Source organism: Fukomys damarensis, unplaced genomic scaffold (assembly GCF_012274545.1).
Source record: "Fukomys damarensis isolate Sample0158 unplaced genomic scaffold, DMR_v1.0_HiC HiC_scaffold_29, whole genome shotgun sequence".
Taxonomy (NCBI): domain Eukaryota; kingdom Metazoa; phylum Chordata; class Mammalia; order Rodentia; family Bathyergidae; genus Fukomys; species Fukomys damarensis.
This window is the reverse complement of record NW_022900941.1, coordinates 27,302,565-27,321,849: the sequence shown is the minus strand read 5'-3', so window position 1 is coordinate 27,321,849 and position 19,285 is coordinate 27,302,565. Positions and strand designations below refer to the sequence as shown.

The 19,285-nt window shown below is 36.7% G+C and overlaps 1 long non-coding RNA gene across 1 annotated transcript in view; it reads right to left on the bottom strand.

The window, feature by feature from the left end:
* Positions 1–1,124: 1,124 nt before the first annotated feature.
* Positions 1,125–19,285, bottom strand: part of LOC117283675 — a 57,417-nt gene continuing 39,256 nt past the window's right edge. Inside the window, exons 3-4 of the long non-coding RNA XR_004514706.1 lie at positions 2,151–2,453; positions 1,125–1,198 (exon numbers count right to left, since the gene is read on the bottom strand). This is a non-coding gene — a long non-coding RNA (uncharacterized LOC117283675). The remainder of the gene's footprint in view (positions 1,199–2,150; positions 2,454–19,285) is intronic.

The window sequence follows — 19,285 nt, the reverse complement described above, 5'->3', positions numbered from 1 at the left end:
TGTTGCATAATATATAATAAATAAGTAGAGGCAAAATGTTACCTTTATTTCAGAAAGTGAATGTTTAACAATAGTAATTGTAATTTTAGTATTACAGTAATTTTCTGCATATATCCTGTTTTTTCTTAAGAAAAATATTTAATGGATGTCAAATACCTATCTACCATCTTGTATTTCTATTTACAGCAATAATTCTGAATAGCTGACATATTTATTAAGAAGTCTTTTCTTGAACTATACATGTAAAATCTCAAGCGAAGGGCCAGGGATTTAGCTCAGTGGTTCTGGTGCCTGCCTTGCAAGTGCAAGGGCCTGAGATTACCTAGAAAAGAGAATATTTTTTTGAGTAAAAAAAACATTAGCACCTCACATAAATTTACATTTTAATGAGAGATAGATATACAGGTCGCTCGGCCAATCTCTGATTTTACTTTAAATTTTCACTTTTCTTTATTTGGTAGTTCTCAAAAACTCCTTATACACAGAAAACAAAAGAAGACTCATCCTGAAGTTAATTTTTATAATTTCATCAATTGGTAGCTAGTTGCTTAGTGGATAAAGTGTTAGCTTTCTATTCTAAAGGACAACTTCAAATCTTAAGTTTATATTATTATTAAAATTTCCATCAATGGTATTATAACTTAGCATCAATTAATCATAATTATCTCTTAAATAAATGAACTCGTGTGTGATTCATTGTAAACCAAGATGTACTACCAGGCTTTCATGGCAACCCTTTCCTGGGTTTGGAATTGGTTTGGGAGAAAGGGAATGAGAAAACTTTAATGACATTTTATTGAATTTAGCGATTTAAATGGCCTACCCTGATTTTTAAAGATATCAAATTATCATGTGGATGATATCTTTCTTATCAAGTCCAGCTCTTATTGCCTACCAACAGAATGACAAAGGTAATTTTTAATATTGGATATAGTACTGATGCATATTGAGTCCATGATTCTATTGGGAACTCTGGGATGAGATCTTTCTGTGCTAAAACCGACTTCATCAACTAATATATTAATATTATAGAAGTTGATTACAGAAACTACTACTATGCCTTCTTAGATATTTTAATTCATTATTATAGCAAATTAAATATGTGTACCCAGAAAAGTGTAATCTTCATGGTCTTTGTGGTATTTTAAGATACTACGGTGAACCACTGGGTATCCCATTTACATGACATGGTGAACCTCTAAAGAGAAAAGAGAAAAGGACTTTAGTAGAAATGGTTGCAGCCTCATATTATTGGGAACATTGTCTGACAAACAGATGGGTGATAAATATTATTAAAAGCTTTGATGAATGAATATTATTAATAGTGAAATGCAACTTATCAACATTTTAATTTTAATGATTAATTTCAATGTTAAACTTGTTGCAGTACTGGAAGACCAAATGAGATTCCTTTTCTATTCTATTTTCATCCTGTACAACAGACTAACAGTTTTCATTATTCTAATATTTAAAGGAGGATCCACAACTTCTATTTTGAAGTCTTGTGACATATTATTAAAATATAAAATAGAAGTCTACAGACTGACATTTCCCTATATTTTACTCTAGAAAAATATTGGATTATAGTCCTTAGGATGATTGCTTAATAAGAAAATTTTGAATTACCCAACTACCAAAATTGTCACATATTTTAATCTGTATATTAAGACACTTTCACTGTGAGAAAGAGATTAGGCTATTACTTTTAACAATAAAATTAAGAGCATACATTTATTATATATTTTTGTTATGTCACACAGACACTCTCAAGAGCTTTTAATAATATTGAGGCTTCACAAACTGATCAGGAAGGTAATATTATTTTCCCATTATAAAGAAAATTGAAGCTTAGAGTACTTAATTAGCAAAGCCCAAATAGTTTACACAGAGAACAAGGAAGTGGTAATCTCAAAATACCTGTGTAGCAATTCTTTAAGGTAATACTTTTTGAAATGGCATCAAAATTAATGTTTGTGAGAAACCCCCCAAATAAGAAATGTATTGTCATTCCATGTCGTAACATAAGCAGAGTTTCTTTCTTAAAACTCTCACAGCCAGGATTATTACATTAAGAATTAAATTCTATCAACCCATAGATTGGTATTTCCACTCAAAAGAGGGGGTAAAAAGATCAACTTGCTCAAATCTACCTCCAAAACACATGCAATCCATATGGGCCTTGGGTGATCCAGAGCAGGGGTTCAGCACATTTTCTTTGAGATTGAGTTTCATTCTGCTAACAGTATGTTGGCTGAGTGCCCACTAGCAAGCAATTAAGACTTTGTGCTTCTCTGCATTTTAGTAGCTCTCCTTATGAAACATTCAGCCACATGGGAGCAGAAGCTTTGCCAGCATGGGTCACGGTCTAGGAGCAGCATCAGGAGAGCTGTTATGCTCTAAGGAATCAGTCTTCTGGGAAGTTGGAAAGAGGATGGATGATCGATTGGCTATGCCTGTGAGAGAAGATCAAGAAGGGAATCTTTGAGAAATGGAACTACAGGGAGATATCAAAAGTACAGGTAGGAGAAGAAAGCAAGTGCTCCCAAGAAAGCTTAGGAAAAAAAGAGATAAGTTAATCTCTAAAAATTAAGGGGCAATTAGGTTAAATTCTTTAAAACACAAAATCTAGGTTGCTGATGAGAATTACTTACCATTAAACTTGAATGGAGCCCTTATTAATTCAAAGCAACACACGAGTGGTGATAAATATTCAAAATGTGCCAGGCCCTGTGCTAAAGGCTGGAGAAATGAAAAAGAGTGTGATCTCTTCACGTAAGGATGGGTAAGAGCTGAAGTACAGACACCAGGCAGGCCACACTAATTGGCCAATGTACCCCGCTGGAGACCAGCAGCTCACATAGCTCCCCCTAGTCTCACTACTTCATTCTGGGTCTGGAAAGCATCATCATTCAGTTTGGCCTAAGATGTATTGCCCAAAACAATTAGAAAACTTTATACAACATTGTAATAGCGTCTTTGGAAAGGATAAGCCTTTAACATCATAAAATAAAACAGGCTAAGTCAGTGGTTTCCCATCTGACTGACTATTTAAGACTCTTTGGCATGATTTTACAGTACGGGTTTCTGCTCCCTGCTCCTGGAAATTCTAATTAAATTGATATAACTAGATATATTCTCAAGATATAAAGATTGCCATGAATAATTCTGAAAATAACTGAAACAACAGAAAGAAGATTTTCCTCCTTACAATAGATAACTAGATTAAAATTCAGTGAACTACTATCCCATCATTCTATATTGCATATAATCTATAAAAGTCCAAAAGGATAGAAAACTGCTCTTTGAATTATTAATATGCCTGCTATGGTCCATGTTCATATCTACCAAGCAATCAAATGGGTACAGAAGAAAACAAACTCATACACATTATTTTCAGAGGTGGATCTCTTGTATTAATTGAAGTAGAAATGTATATAATCCATAAATTATGTCTTCTTACTATTTGGAAATTTGGGCATTAACCAAATTTACCTTAGGTACTAGTGTCCTCTGTGACTATGATTTTTTTTTTTAGCTTTAATTGAATTTATTGGTACATTTCAGGGATACAGTACAGTTACATTCATTGTTGGGATCTTGTACCTCTACATGACAGGTCTTGATTATTCTTGGATGACATGCAAAACTTACAACCTTGTGAAAATTATGGTGTAAATAAATATTTCTCAAATTTTTCTAACACACTCAAAGAACTGAGGCATAACAATCTTTGATTTAATACATTGGTTTTTTGGGGGTGAAAACAAATATTAAAGTGAAATTTTATGCAAATACATAATGCGTTAGGTAAGTACAAAGCAAGCATACTACTTTAAAATTTGATTTCCAAGTAAATCCTCACAAATTAAACATCATAATGATCCCCACAGATATATGAGGTTAACCCCTATTTGGATATCCATCCAAATTAAATGTCCCAGTGCCTTAGGCAAGTTAAGGGGTTGTATGCATGTGGCTGAGTTAGGTCACTAGGTTACATCAGTGGGGCACAGCCTGTGACAAGAAGACCATGGCTGTATTTGTCAAGCCCAACTGAATTCAAATCTTAATCTTTATTCCTTATTTAAACTACCTTGAAGAAGCTAGTGACACTGCTCTAGTCTTCTTCCTATGGCTGATAAAGTAAGAATAACAATTTCTACTTTTCACTGGCTGAAATTAGTCTTTTCAGTCATGATTGGCACAGTTTTTCTTTTCTTGCTTTATTCTAAATGGAGCTAGGTGGAAATTTTGGAAATTGCTCTAACTCCTTCATGCCTACTTATAGATGACTCTTGTCAGTTTTCTACATTAAATGGACTCTCTGTGATACAAATGAATAATAATAAGCTTCCACAAGCAAGAAATTGCTATGACTCCTACCATGAAACTGAGGAGAATACTAGCAACTTCCAAGTTCTCAAATATGTGAGTCACACCTTAGTTTATAATAATTATTTATCATGGTCTTCAGATATGTTTATTTATTAATGGTCACAGTAGGTATGATTTGTCACAAATCACTGCATTTTCAATATGCTCAGAAAAATACACACCTCCAGACAGATGAACCTGCAGTTTAGCAAAGGAAAAGAGTAAAAGTTTCTAATTAAAGTAGAGAGGTGTGTGTGTGTGTGTGTGTGTGTGTGTGTGTGCCTGGATATACATTCCCTGAGGACTGAGGGTAAAACAACAATAATAATAACAGAAATCATCATTCCATCTCATTTTTGAGATTTATTTTTAAATTGGTGAAGGTAAAAGAAAAATATTTTATCCTTCAAGGCTTACTACATATTATTTTCAAAAGAAGGTGACACAGTGACATGTGGTTCACAAATGGTCTTTTTAAAAACTTGCCAAATTTTTCTAAGACAAAGATGTGATATAAGTATTAACTGAAGAAATTGAAATCATTATCTTTCTTTTAGGTAGGGCATTATTACTTGTGTAAGCAGTATTGCAGTATTGAGAGAAAACTCTACTACATTCTGGACTCTTAGAGCACTTCACAGTGACTTTACAAGCACCCACAGCACAGAACCCAACGTTTTATTTTGGCAAGGGAAGCTTTGTAGAAATATTTGCAATATTTTGTGCTAATCCCTCCACAAGTCACTTTGGTGTGGCAAATATTTGTTCTAGCAGACTTTGCTACAGTAACAGAGTACATCAATCTGTTGTTTTAACCTTTTGAAAATCACCCTTGTATCTTCTTGAAGGAAACAGTCGTTGATGAAACCTTTTAAGTTTTCAACTTCTTTGCACTAAGGTGCCTGGCAGAGAGAGCAGCACATGACCTCGAGGGAATATATTAAAGGGAATTGAGTGCATCTCTGCTTACTTTCTTGGCTCACTGCTTTATGGATATGAGGGACCGAAAAAGTAAATGGTGGTCAACAAGAACAAACACATTTATTAGAGCAGTTAGAAGACTGTTGTGATATTTGCCAAGTTCCTTCTCAATATCATGTTTGGCAGCTACCAAATGACATGGCCTGCCCAGAGCTGATTTTGATGAAGCCTCTGGGATGTGTTAAAAAGTAAACCAGAGCAAATCACGTACTGGAAAGCATAACTCAATCAAGGAAAAATGTATGATTAAGGGTGACATGGGTAAGGAAAGCTTTGCCAGAGCTCAGAGTAAATATTTGTATCAGGGTGAAGAGAAAACTTTGTGACGCTGATGTCAACCAGCTGGAATTTTCATTGTTTATAAACTTTTGTTGTTAGAGTTGAATTCTGGCAGAAAAGGTACCAAGGAAAGAGCAGTTTCCCAGCATGAAAGTTAAATTTGTGATAAGGCAGCTTGACCAGAAATGAATGTAATGATGCAAAGTTTCAGTTATTATTGCTTTCCAGATTTTTCTTGCCAAGAAAATACCGTCTTGCCTTAAATCTACTTTGATAAAATTCAGCTTTAGTAAAAATGAAAGATTCTGTTTGTTCTATGCTACATGAGTTTTATGATTTTTTCATAGATGATCATAAATGTGAACTAATCTAAGTGGATTATTACTAATTTTTATACAAATAATATTGCTGCATGAGTCAGACATGATTAAAATAAATGCCTGAGAATTGATCTCAATTTTTTGAAGTGTTTAACTTTATCCCACTTTTTTTTAACCTTTTGCTAGACAATTACACATTTTAGTAGATGCGCTGCCGAAGCAAGTGTGACAATTACGCATTTTAAACTGAACAGTTGAGCAAGTTAAAGAATTGGGCCCTTAATTTAACTTATTAGCTGTTTTATTACAAAGAAATCAGTGCTTTGTTACTGAACTGTTTTAAGTTTTAGAATAGTGGAGGTAGCCAAAAGTTATCAATCAGACAATACCACGAAGATATGCCATGGCATAAAAATTTACAGTAGTTCAGATCAAATAATTCAAGTTTTAGGCAAAGAGAGATTGTTGGAAAAGTGATTCCTAGCACTTAGTGTTCCTCTCTGAAAAATATTCACGTAGACATTGCTCATATTGGCAGAAAAGAAGGCACCAAACTTTCCCATTTTCAAAATAAACTTCTGCCAAAACCAATCTGCAGCACAAATGCTCTGACAAGAGACCCTTGCTTCTTCCCCAAGATAGTCTCAGTGATCCAACCTGGTTCACTTTTAATGAGCGCTGTGTATTGAAACTCATTGAACAAGAAATAAAAAGATCTCAAATTTCCTATGATGTTTTCTTACCTTTTACTAATTTTATGTTTTAAATGTAGTCCAATCTGATTGGCCTAAGCAGAAGAAGAATTACATTGGTCATTTTTTTGCTTCTGCAAAAGCTGCACTTTATCCATCCAGAAGGAGACCAAACGAGAGGGCTTCAATTTGCCCACCCCAATTTCCAAGGATCTGGCTCTGCCAGGGCAAAAATAGGACACATCAAGAGTATAACTGCATTATCCAGATGCGCTGAGAATAGAAACCAAGCTTCTGTTGCTGTAATTAAGAAGTCTACTTACCCAGTCCCTGCGCATTAAAGACTTAGATCGTTAACTAATTCCAATTTAGAATGCTTTTTGATAAGGGATTTTGTAAACTAGGAAGTGAGTTGGATATAAAAACTTTTCATTAGGAGTGTCTGTGTTACAAAGTCCAGTTTGCGTAATAGTCTCTGGGTTACACTGTCAGAGGAAAGAAATTTCTGGTGGGTATTTGTCTGGAGCACCATGCTGATGGTCTGTTTTCAGAAGCCAAAGGAGTGCCTGTGACATCTACCAGAATTGCACATTTCTGCTCACTGTGGTACCCATCCAGGATATGTAGCTCAAAGCAATGCACAAAACAACACAAGCAGAGGTAGAAATCCTACCAAGTGGGAACCTTGACCTCAGATACACATAAGCTTTAGACATATTAAATTCATAGAGATTTAGAAGTGTCCAACCTGTCACTGAGTTATTTCTTTTTTATCTCCTTCCTACCTCTCAATGACAGGACATCCTCTAGGTCATTCTGCAGTGTGGATTGGGACCCTCTGCCATTATATTTTAATTAAATGGTCAGGTTATTAATGCGTGAAAATCAGTCACTGCAAATGTTGAGCTAACCATTTTTCATACATAATGTGTCCATATCAATATTATAACAGCCATCTTACTGAAGATTGACATGGTCACTTTCAAAGAAGAAACCCTAATGAATATATGAGTGAAAGATTCCTGGCCTCTATTAGGGGACTGAGAGGTCAGGCGGGTCTCATTGTTGACCTTTTCTCCCCCTGCTGTGTGGTCATAAAGAACCACTCAGCCTCTCTGTTTATGGGACAATTTTATAGCTTCAGCAGTGGAAATTATTAGTCATGTATTTCTGGGATGCTAAAATGCTTTCACCATTTTGTTAAAAAGGGAGGCGATTCATTTTAAGAAAAGTTGTCCTAATGCTGTAAATGTCACCTATTTTCTTAGGTTATTATCTCTACCTTAGGAATAATTCCCTTTATCTTTTGGGTATCCTGCCCTCACATCCAAATTAAGAGACAGCAGAAAGTAGTAATTTAATATAATTTTACCTATGGTCTAACTGTATTTGATTGGTTCAAGTTAAACAAGTCAGAGTCATTTCTAGGAATTGAAGATAAGAAAACAAAATACCATCTGAGTGTGAATACTCTATTGTGTGCAGGAGATGACAGCATGGAGACTGCTGGTGCCCTTGTACTTCAGTGTAGCCCGAGAATGAGACAAAGTTGTGTGCTACAGTAAGACAAAAGAATGGTGAGGTGAGTTGCTGTCAACAGAAAACAGAATTGGTTTTTCCATGCATTGGTATGTCTAGCTAATCCCTCTTCATGAAAATTCCAAATCTGTATAACCAGAAAGTCATCCTTCTGATTAGGTCAGTTCAGTTGTGTGTCTTTTGGGGTGCAGCAGCAATGAAGGCTTATCTCCTGCAGCCACTGCTCTCCAGGAAGTGATAAGAGCATTTACTGAGTGATTATTTTGTCCTAGGCTGCTTGCACTCATGATCTCATGGGATCCCTTTAGCAATCCCAGAGATGTAGCTTCTTACCATTTTAAAGATATAGGAACTAAGAATCACAGAAGTTAACTAACTTATCCAAGGCAACACAGTCCTTCACAACAGGTTCAGTACAAACTCTTCATTTATGGTGTGCACACACAATTAGAAACTTTGCTGATTAAGAAAAACTTTCTCGTATCAATAATTAGATAATATAGTACAATTATGAAAGTCATAAGTTGTTTATGATTACACATGAAGAACTATCTATGCGAGATAGAGGACTGCTGTAGTTTGGAATTTAAACGTACTCCAAAGGTCTATGTGTTGGAAACTTTGTCCCCAGTCTGTGGCATTAATGGGAGGAGATAGAAACTGTGGGAGCTGGGCAGGGGATTTAGCTCAGCGGTTCGGTGGCCTGCCTTGCAAGCGCAAGGACCCGAGTTCAATCCCCAGTACCAAAAAAAACAAAACAAAACAAAACAAAACAAAAAAAGAAACTGTGGGAGATGATCCTTAATGGGAGGTTTTCATGTCACTGGGTATGTGCCCTAAAATGGGTTTATGGATCTCATGAACCTTCCTCTTCTCATTTCCTGCTCCATGATGGACACAAAAGTAATGGTTTTAATTGATTGTGGATTTAAAACTTTAAAAGTACAAGAAAAAATAATTCTTTTCTCTTGTGTAAGTTGATTACCTCAGTATGTTTTTAAAAAAACAGTAACAGAAATCTGAATATACACATACCAAGGAAAAGTGCCTCAGCTAAAACTCTGTGGGTTAGAAATGAAAGAAAATAAAACTAACTCATTGATTCAGGAACTCAAATATCTGAAGGCTAGTCTTGCTTCCCTTCCACTAGATCTAGGACTCAAGGGAGTTCATCAAGACTCACTCTCTGTGTCCTGACTTGGTTTCTTATTGTTGGTTTCACTTTTTGTCATAATTCCTACAAGTAATCGCCTGAGGCATGTTTCTAAAAATTTCTGGCCTGCAAACATGTACTTCAGGATTGTGTAAGAAAGGCGCTTCTACCCTGAAGTTTTCTACAAACTAGAACCAAGGAAAGAGCCAATTATTGGCTTTCAAAGATGACAGAAAGCTACTTGGCAAAAAAAAAAAAAAGAAATCAGGTCTTTGGACAAACAACCTAGTTTAGAGGTAGAAATGTAGTCTTCAGGTAGGCACACCTCTGTGGCTCCCTGGGCAATGACTCTGCAGTACACCAAGAGTAGGTTCCCAGTGGGGTTCCCAGTTACCTATACCGAAGAATGACACTGAATGGTACCCAGTAATGTCAGACTCACCAAACGTCTTAACAGAAAGTCTAGTGGAAATATAAAATAAATAGGCAAATGTCTTAAATAAAAGCCCTAGAATTTAATCCAATTGCCCAGATTTGGTTCTTATGCTCATTCTTGACCTGATTTTTTTGTTGCTAGAGGAATAGGTTATGCTAATTACCTAGCCTTGCTTCTGAGGATGCATCTAGAATTAACACTAGGGTCAACTTCATCAAACTGTATAGATAGGGAGTACTTGAAAACTTCTGCTGCCACCTGTACCTATTTGATGAAGCTAGGCAGGCAAAAACTACCATCTGACCATGTAAGACTTTGTGGAAAATTTATGACTTGAGATGTCAGGAACTATTCTAAAAATAAGATTGCTGGATTCTGAAGAGGAACATAAAAAGAAACATTTACTAAGCACGTAGGTTGTGACAACCATTTTGTGAAGAACCTGAAATATATCAATTCATTTACTTAATGATATATAGATAGTATTATCATCTATATTTTATAAATGAAGTCGTTGTGACTTGTTTTTTACTTTTCAAAGACAGAAAAAGAATACTAGCACCATTCTATTTTCCTTTATGATACATACAGAAAATTTCATCTCATACATTCAGTCATTAACATCTGAAATTATGCATGAAATATAGGTAGAAAATGCTTTCAGAATTGTAGATTTAGATCTCACTAATTGCTAAATACAAGGAGATTATGTTCAAAAACCTTTTCTTCCTGAACCTGTTCCTCTGTAAGAACCATGTCTAGGTCCAGGAAAGTAGGTTTGGAGATTCAGGAATCTGGTGGAGTCTCTCCTTGCAAGCTCAGAAGATTTTTGTTTGTTGCTTGGTTGGTTATGGTATTTTAAAATTTTTCTTCATATATTTTAGTACAAACTGTGTAATAATTTTGTTTGCTCAGGGTACAATTTGCATTGAGTGCAGTAAGGAAAGTTTCAAACTGCTGCTAAACTCTTTGGAGGATATCAGCATAACCCTTCCAAATTCAAGACTGAGAATAAAATTCCTTTTTTCTTGTTATTTTTCCTATTGTGATTTTTGTTATTATTAAAATGGAAGAATCTTGAAATAATTTTTCAAAATGTTTTTGTGCATTGTCAATACATTAAATGCTTTAAAATCAAATCAACTTTTAATTCACTTATTAAGAGGAATATTCTTCTACCCATAGTTCCTCTGTTCCTTAACAATACCTAGCTATTTTTGTGCGTGTTTGTCCCTTTCAGGTGTTAACACAATTATTCTGCAAAACTACTTCACAGAAGATGTTGCAGTTGCACTTAAGAGTTCAGAAAACGTGGTGAACAAGATAACCATTAAGACTCCATCCAACTCTAGTATTCTGTGCTACTCATAACAAAAGAATCGGCGACGCCATGGTTGGATTTCTCTAAATAGAAGGCAGAAAGTAGACCGCACAGGAAGAATAGAAGCAGGCCTTGCAGGGATGGTTGAAGTGGAGTCTGTGCCAAGGCTACAATCCTTGGTGAAATCAGCATTGCTGTCTTATTGCCGTTATTGTGAGGAGTGGAGCTCAATAGCACAGCTGAGGGTCAGAACTGAGAATTCCGTCCCTCCATTTGACATAGTGCTGGGTTCCATATTCCTAGAAACAATGTGGAAGCCTGTGTTTCCTAAACAAAGAAAATGAAAACGTAAAAATCACCTTATTAGTCTAGTAAGCTAAAAGGGGGAAAATATAAAATAAAAGTAAAAGTAAAAGCAAGCAAAGCAAAAGTGTGGATATCAACCTGAAATAAGAGTTGAGGTTGAAGCAGTAAATCAGAAACAAATAGGGACACAGTACTGGGTTTTCCCTCTCCCTCTTCCACTGAACTCTCTTTCAAACTTCTTTTTTCCATATCTGAGCAATGTGGTAAGCACCTGTAATTGATTTATTATTAAAAATCATTGTTTTTAAAACCTACTAGTCTAAAAAGAAAATCTAAATATAAGCCTGTCATAAATGAATGTTCACAGTATTGTGATTCCTTAAGTGGATAGGAATACATAATTCTTTCTTAGGGGCCAACTTTTCTTTCCTGTGGGGAAGAGATATGTTGCCCCTGGGGAACCAGAGAGCCAAACAAACGTGCACAGTCTGAGCCCTGAGGCCCAGGAGTTGACAGGCAGCCCTGTGAATGGCTCCAGCTCCTGCCCAGAGCAGTCTCCTCCCCTCTCTTTTACAAGGGCTCTATCTCAAGCCGATTCAGAACAGTGAGTGCACTCTAGCTGGGGCGGGTCATGAAGAATTGCAAAGGCATTGTGCTGTTTTCAAATATCTGTGAGGTTCCAGTTATCTATCTCTATCCTACTGAAGTAAGCATTAAAAAAAAAATCAAACCCTCTAATATAAACTCTGGACCCATTCCCCTCTCCCCACAATTAATAACCACAGGTTTTGAAACTGGCAAGCATTATTTTTAAAGAGTCATGATATTTTTAAAGAGCCATGATTATCTGGCACTAGAAATTTAGAGAAAATAGCTTCCATTTCAGGCCTTCTAATTAATCTTCTCAAAACACATAGATTTGATGTACAGGATTTGAAAACCTGGCCCTCTGTGGCCTGTTATTTCTACATGGATTTTGCCTCTGAGTAGAGGCTTAATGCATCAGAGACTTAAGGTGAGTGGGCATTGATTAAGTAGGTCCCAATGGAATTAAAAAGCCAAAATATCCCTGCCCCCCACTCTCTGTGCAAGTGTGTGTGTGTGTGGGGGGGTGCATGTCTCTTTTTTTCTCTCTCTCTCTCTTTCTCTTTCTCTCTCCTTTATTCTTTATCCACTAAACAGGTAGTCAACAGAGTATGGACATTTTTCCTGCACGTGGCAGAGGCTGGACAGGCTTACATTTTGTGCCATTAGTGCAGATAAGCCACAGGCACTCAGGAATGGAGTGGTGGGCAACCTCAGAGCAGCTCAGGAAAGATCATGCATCGGGTGGTAACAACTCTCAGTCATTACTGACCTGGGCTCTCTTCAAACCAGTGACCTAGAAATGAAGGGCTCCAAATCCCATTACTAATTCCCCAAGCCATCAAATCTCCCTATGGCCTGGATCTTGTCCTGAAACCCAGGTCTCCTGTTGAAATAGCATTAGACAGCGGCCACCGCATTGGCAGGCTAAGGTTTTAAAAATAAAAGGGAGAGGGAGGCAAACATGCACATACAGAGTTGGCCTTAATTACTACTTTAAACTTTCTCAGCTCCTTTAAACCTAAAAACCTGAGCCTTCTTTAAGCCGAATGCTTGCCAGGAAGTACAAGAATGGTGTTCAAACACACACAGCTTTCTGTTCCATTTGAATAGTGAAAATACACATTCCACCTCCAGAACTGAGGAGTAATGAGAGGAAACCAAAGGAGAGGAAGTTGTTGAAAAGGAAAGAAAGAGATTAAATGAGTATTGCAAGGACAAGAAGAACATTTACTGCCAAAGTAAGAAAAGGAACTAAATGAAAGCCCCCTTAAACAGCTTTTCCCCTCACTTATTATCTCTGCTTCCTTCTATCAAGCCTTTTCATCGAAGAGGGATGATTATTTCTTCAGTTGAAAGAAAAAAGTACGATGTTTCCGAGTTAGGTGAAATCCTACAGAGCGAGCCGGATTAAAAATGGTTTGTAAAGTTCCATCCTGTGCTTGAAGCAAAAAGTTCTGACTTTACAAATAGTCCTGTAGATGGAGCTCCACTCTGCAATTCTAAGATTGCTGCCTCAACAATGAAGCAATTGTTTCCTATGTCCACTTAGCAATTCCTCCCTCTCTTTTGGTTCTTTTTGGTTGCATGTTCTATTTATTTTAATGTATACCTTTGTGTAAAGCCTGTCTCTGAGTGGTTAGATACCCCGTTGATATGTGGCCTTCAAAGGGGAAAAGGGAGTGCAGCCTATTCCCATGACATCCTAAGGCTTTGTAGCACCAGAAAAACCTTCTCAGGAACACCTAATCCTTGGGCTCCTTCCAAATACCACAATCTCTCTGTACCACTGACATGGGCCACGTGGGACCCTTGAGAGTTTTAGGTGTGTCTCTCTGAAGTCAGCCTCGGCCAAGCATGAGGCAAATGTGCCCGGCCAAAAAAAATAAATTATGTGGACTCCAATTTTCAGCAGTTATGAAGTATTGAATTACACATGTGAAAAATTCACTTTGGGATTAACCCTTTGGAACCAAAACACAATCTTGTCACAGGCCCTGTTAAGAGAACGTGCTATGCGTAAGGCCTGGCTTTCCAATACACAGAGATGTCTGACCCGGAGGTAGAGATGTTCTAAGGAAAGCTGATTGAATACAAATGTGTCTGGCTGCAACCTGGGCATGAGAGGTGTTGTATATGTTACGAAGCCCTGCTCTGTCTTGTATTCCCTGGATCCTTTATAATTTATATCTGGATGCCATGGTACAGTTTATCGGTGCCCTACAAATGCCTTTCTCAGCATTTAATTAGAATGCATTATAGTCTAGTTCCCACAGCCCCAGTAGCCGCTTCTTCATTCACATTTAGAGAAGTGGTTGAGATCTCATGAAACTTGACTGAATCACAACTCCAGAACCTCTGAAATGGCATTTGTTCCCTGTGACTCAGTGAGCAAAAGAAAAGGACATCCTGCCCTGCCCCTTTCAAGAATTCCTGGTTCACCATAACCATATGGAACACTAACCTGTTAGTACATGATGTGGCTGCAAGTTAACACATAAACCCTGCAGTACAAAAACAAAACAGTGCTGTTTATTTCTGCCTTTTAAGCTATTTATTTACCAAGTTACCAAAGAAAGAAATTCTCTAACAAGAACAGGAAGAAATCAATTTTGAAGAACTTAAAAAAAATTTAACAAAGTTAACTTTTCAGTAAACTGAAAGTATGCACAGCAAGACTTGGGAAACTATGTACCCCTATTTCTCTTTAGCTCAGGCTTAAATCAGAAAGGGGAGACACCACATGTAGAGGCTAGCAAATTGTGTCCCCACAGAGACCTTCCATTTCCTCCCCCACATGCGCCTCTAGAAAAAAAATATACAATGATATCTCTGAGAGATACTATGGATTTCATCCAATTGCCTCATTTTAGCCAGTGAAGAAACGGGTAAGCAAAATTTCCACAAGTAACCTGCAGCCACATAGCGAGAACTAGAAGCCTTCTGAAATCCTGTGAAGCTAGCTTCTAAAACGCATCTCCAATCAGGGAGATGTCTCTGAGTCCGTTCAGAGGAAGGAGAGCCACCTCAAATATGTGCAGTTTGGAGTTATAGGGAATATTTTGAAACACACGTAAAGATTTCCTAAAACAATTTGTGTAATACAAATGGATACATGTGTTTCTATGAGGGAGGAAGAGAGAGCATAAGAGGGAAAGATGCAGACAGGAAGAGATGAAGAATCTGACATCATATGGTCGTTGGGTGGAGAATCTCATAAAAGCAATTGCTAATAAGCACTGTGAAATTAGACTGTCATGTAAAACTAAGCCAGGATAAACCAAAGTTTGCAAATAGCATGAGACTTATTTTCAACAGGTGGCATTTGAGAATGCAAACTATTAACACTCAAATGAGAGCTCAAGTTAAAGGGGAAGAAGTAAAGGGGAACTTTACAAACTGAGGACATTGGAGTGACTGGAAAATGTTGCTTCATGATTGTCATCTTTGGCATATTCACTTTTTGAGAGAAATTACTGATTGAGGAAAAGCTTAGTCAATGTTCTTGTTATACTTACAAGTTTTAGTTTAATATAGATTTCTTTTCCAAAGAAAAACACTAAAGTAAGTATATCTGCTAAAAAAGAAAAAAAAGTCAATTTAACAGTGCTTTGTGAACAAATGTATGTGAGGCAAAACCCAAAATGAAGAAGGCAGTAAAGCAATAAGAAAGCCCACCCTTTGCACCCATCAGGACGTTCCAACAAAATTGCTTTGCTGTATCAGATCCACCCTCATATATTTAATCAGATAAGAAAGAAGTTTTTGCTGGAAAACACTGCAAGTTTGATTTATCACTCACAATATAAAAAGGCTGCCAAGTCAGCCTTTATAATTCCCATTCCTTACAATTACTCTGATCATAGGGCCAAGGAATAAGGCTAGAGGTGATAAGGGTGTAAACAGTACTTCTAGCAAGAAGTTGCTTTGTTGAAGATAGATTTCTTGGTCTAAAAAGTATCAGAAAAGAAATGCTTTGACCATGTGAAACCTAAGGAAATATTGCCCTCCAAGCTGTTTGTGGATAGCAAGGGATTTGTGCAGTGTGGTAGATCCCCTAATGGGTTTATTATTTCTTTTTAAAAGGAGAAATGAACTAAGGCATCTTCAGTGGTTATAATAGTGATCTGATTTACTTGGACAAGAAATAAAGATTCTCAACCTCAAGAAATTTCTAAAATGACTAATCTAGGTTTGTGATGATGTGAATTTTTCCCCACATGTTGCATAACTGATTTAGCCAATTAGTACTGTTGAATATTCAGATTATGAGACACTGAAGAATTTGTCCCCAGTGAGGAAATAGATGTGGTCCCACCTCCTCTTTTCCCAATAATCCTCTTGAAAAACGTATACTCTAGAAGTGAGGCTTTAAAGGATGCAGGGCTGAAGCAAGATTTAAATGAATGAGGAGAGAAGCAATAGAAGTCAAAGCTGTGTTTCTAGAAATCCTAACTTCCTAGCTCGGCTTCAGTGTATTATAAAAGAGGCCAGATGTCAGATTCCACTAATTTAAGTCTTGTTGGCATTAGTTTGAAAACTACTTTGATTTCAAGTAGCAGAAAGCCTCCATCCAAAGTGTGCACAATTTAGTGTACATCTGTGTTTTTGAGGTGAGGCTCTGGCCTGTTATTATTAAAAATAATCTTTTGTTTCTCTTTTTTTCTCCTTTGTTTGTTTGAACATACAGTGAAAAATAACTGTTAGAGCTTTTTGGTAGGGTGAACATATAATTTCAAAAACCAGATAAAGACATTGTAACTAATGTGTATTATGAGAGCGGACCTTATATAAATATATGTGTATAAAATATCCTCATTTGCACATGGCTCAAGGGAAGCTAAACTCACTAGAGTAAGTTCTCTAATGTTTTTTTCAGCCTAGATTTTAAGTGTACATATGTGTAGAGAAAATAAATGCAAGTCGAAAACTATAAAGAAGGGTTACAGCCTGTAACTTACTTTTCTTGATGGAATAGAAACAAACTGACTTGCGATGAGATTCTTTATGAGTCAGAGATAAAGAAAGAGTTGTCAGCATTCTGTCATAAGGCACCACCCAATAGCAGGAGTGCTCCATAATGTCACTGAAATCAAAATATATGACTACTACTGTGTTTAAACCTATCTATCCTCAACTTGTGTGTCTATCCTCTTCCACCAATAAATCTGATTACTCTTATTCATTCCAGAAAAGATGTAAAGTAATTCATGAAGTATATAGATTGATAATAAAACTAAGAAAAAAAAAAAAAAAAAAAAAAAAAAAAAAAAAAAAAAAAAAGGAAAGATGAGATAAAGGCAGAAGTGAGGTTAGGACATAAAATATATTCCCTAAAATACTTTTCATTTGTTGGGAGTGGGCCTAAAAAATTAGGCTTCATGATTTCAAAAGCAAGTACAAATTGGGAGTTACCAACTACTTTATGAGTCATAGATACCATCATATATAATAATCATGTTTCTCAGGAGAAACAGTTATGCAGTGTATCTAGGACCTGAAATAATCTTGTTCTTTGAGACCTCAAAAAGTGTTTGGGGATCTCTGTCAGCGTCCATCAGCAGCAAGACAGGATGGCTCAAGTAGATGAAAACTATGCTGTATTGCACGGACCTGTGTGTTGGAGAACCATTGGACACCCTGATGGATGTACTGGGTGGCTATTTCTCACAACACTCTGCCCTTGAGCGGCCCCCTTTGTCTGTTTTGTCACTCTTTTGGTGGTCTCATTTAGGTAAAATATGTTCACATTCACAATCTTAAAATGTGTTCATCACAGTCGTTTCCCTTGAATGGAAGACTCTGTATTGTCAGACATGTTCAGTAGGATCTAAAATGCAAGATGTAAAAAAGAAGTATGACTTTGCCCCCCGCAAATCTGCTTCTTGCCAAGTTCATCTTCTCAGGAAAGGGCAACTGTATTAGCCAAATACATCAGAGTTATTCTCAGTACCTTTTGTTACTTAATTTATTATTATACATATTTGTCATACATATCAATCACAATCATCATATGGAATTTGTACCCATGCATAATATATAATTCTTTTTTCCCCATTCCAATCCCCTTACTAAATAGTTACTCCTCACCCCTGTCACCAACTCTCTCTCCTCTGACATTTTAGTGGTTTTCAGAATACTTAGCATTAACTAACATAGAGCTTTAGCGTTTTTATTTTCTATATTGCACGCTTCATGAAAGGCACGGTTTGGGGTGTTTTGTTCACTAACAAATCTTCATTGCCGAGAACAATATTTGACCACACTGTGAATGTTTAATAGAAAAACAGCTTCTCTAGTAAATGAATAAATTAGGAGCTGTATTTTCACGTAATGTAGAATTGATAAATGAAAACTGAAATTCAATCATTTATGTATATCAGGGATATCCAATGAGTACCCGGGTAGCATTAGCTTCTGTCCTTCCTCTTCTCCCCCCTTGTCCTGCCTCTTTCACTTCCTTCCTTTCTTTCCTTCTTATTTTCTTCTTCCTTCCTTCTTTTTTGCCTGCCTTCTTCATCCCTTGATCAGCTATTGATTAAACAACTACTCTGTTAGGATCATGCTGATTTCTGGAGCTGTGCATGTGTAGTTCATGCTCACAAACTTCACAAACCAGAGGGAAAATGTGACTTGGCTGTGGAGCACAAAAGGAAACACACCTGAATCCTTCAGGGAGTGACAAGCAGAAGGAGAAATGTCTGAACCTCCTCTTAATGAGCTATAATGGAAGGCTGACAAGAAAATCTTACAAGAATGAACAGTGTGCTAAGAGAAACTCCCCACTTTCTCTCTTTCCCTTTTGCTCCACTCCTCTCTCTCATTAAAAATCATCAGGAAAAAAGAAGGTATCTGGAATGCTAAACTCTGCACAACATCAAGTACTCCTGTGGTGCAGAGCTCTCCGACTATCTGCTCTTCAAGTTACGTTCCAGCCAGTGGACAACTGTGTTTTTCAAAGTTCTGTGGCACCAATGCAAGAGATTTATGGTTAAGAAACCACAAGTGGAGTGGTGACTTTTTCAGAAACTCTGGCCACTGGAAGAGCATAGTATCATCAAATGCAATACTAAGTAATTTGACATTGTTTTGTGAATGATAAGGATTTATAAAGAGATTTTTAAGAAAGAGCATAAATTGCTTTAATTGCTTTCTAATAGATACAAAATAGTAAGGCAAGATAAATAAAGTGGAAGAATATTATAATAAAAAACTCAATTTTAGGGCCTCAAAACTTCATTCTGTTCCCTTCAACTTCATATAAAAACTGGAAAACTGAAATTCAGGCATATATATATA